A 1784-nucleotide genomic window follows, 5' to 3' on the forward strand; every position below is an offset into this window, starting at 1 on the left:
GGTCCTGCCTCTCTTTCAGCATGCCGGCCCTTCCTGAAGCTCTACCAGGCCATGCGGCCCGTGTTCACGTCGGGGGTCTAGTAAGTGCGGCCGCCCCCTGGGGCCGGGCCGGGACTCCTGCCGGCGCGGATGAGGGCGCAGCCATGTGCCCCGGGGCCGGTGGCCGGCAGGTGCCAGGTGCCCCTCATCCTGCCCGTGCTGCGGTCCCACCGTCTGGCTCCACAGAGGGGCGTGGGCGCGGGGCCTGGGGAATGGGCTCGGGCGTGCTCCATCAGGAAGGAGGCTCACGGGTCCTGTGACGGGGTTGGTCACACGACCTCTCCCCCCTCACGTTTCAGGCTAAGGGCCGAGACACATCCGCGGGCTCCGTACGCATTTCTGGGCTTTTTTTTTTTTTTTTTGTGGGATAAACATTTTATGAACATTAGTAAAGGATAAGAGAAGCTCTCACTCTGTGTCACCACTCAAAAAGGGCTGCTGTCACGTTTCTGGGCTCGCGGTGGCCCCACACGTGGGTGACAGCTTGGTGGTCGCGCTCCAGCTCATTATAGAAGCTGCGGCGTGTGCACCCATAGTCCATGCCGTTGTCCGTGGGTGCGTGCGCGCGCCCTGGGGTGGGCCGTGGCCACCACTCCGATGTCACCGTCAGCTCCCTCCCTGGCCCGGCACTTCTTAGACTCATTCCCGGGGTGGCTTCTCAGAAATGGGACTCCTGGGCCACGCGGGGCATGTGTGTCATCTGTGAGTTTTCAGAGGTGGGGTTACTGCTTTCAGAGTGCATCCTTCCCGCTGGTTCACGAGGGGGCATAACCATGTGCCTCGTCATTTACCCCTCAGCAACATCGGCCCGGACAGCCCGAGCCGTGTGTACATCGCCGTGGAGCCGGCCCAGCTCCTGAAAGGGGACGTGATGGTAAGTGCCTGTCCCCGTAAGCCCTGCTCAGGAGAGAGCTTGGTCTGGGAGCAGTGGCATCAGCCCCGCCCGCCCCCCAGCAAGCGCACAGGAAGGACGAGAAGGAGCCCTCACCTCTAGGCCATTGGTGAATTTTCTGAGCAAAGCTGTTTTAACGAAAGGGACGGAACGAATCGCTGGAGCCGCTTGATAGCGTGCACCGCTGAACTCAGGTCCCCAACCAGCTGCCGGGCGCGGAGGGAGGGGCCTGCGCCCCGTGGGGTGAGCGGCGGTGACGCGGGCGGAGGCTCCCGGCGAGGCGAGGTCGGTCCCTGTCTGTCTCAGCAGCCAAGTGCACAGCGGCAGCGTCGTCACAGTGGCCGGTGCTGGGAGCTCCCGTTCCCCGGGGCGTCCGACCCCCAGGCTGCTTCTCAGGGGAGACGCGCCCCGTTTTGCCTCGTGTCTCGAGCATGGAACATTCCGTGCATTTAGTGATCCCAGGGGACACGTGCGTAGAATGGCTCTCGTGGAGCCTTTCCGGAACATACTGGGATAGGTGACATGGCTCAGGAGTTGGCGTTTTATTATAAATACTTCATTCAAGTTTTTGAGGGTTTTCATTACTTTCCCCTAAAAGTTTGGGTTTTAAAATCCTTTTTTAGTGGTTAGTGAACTCCTGCCTCACAACTTAAATCTGGGGTTCAGGAAGACAGAGACCCGGGGCACACTCACCCCACACACTCACACTCCACACACTCACACCTCACACAGTCACACTCACACTTCACACTCACACCCACACTCACACCCTGCACTCAAAACTCACACCCCACACACTCACACTCACACCTCACACACTCCTACCTCACACCCCATACAGCCACTCACACTC

The sequence above is a fragment of the Pteropus vampyrus genome, unplaced genomic scaffold (genome assembly GCF_000151845.1).
Source record: "Pteropus vampyrus isolate Shadow unplaced genomic scaffold, Pvam_2.0 Scaffold449, whole genome shotgun sequence".
NCBI classification, from domain to species: Eukaryota; Metazoa; Chordata; class Mammalia; order Chiroptera; family Pteropodidae; genus Pteropus; species Pteropus vampyrus.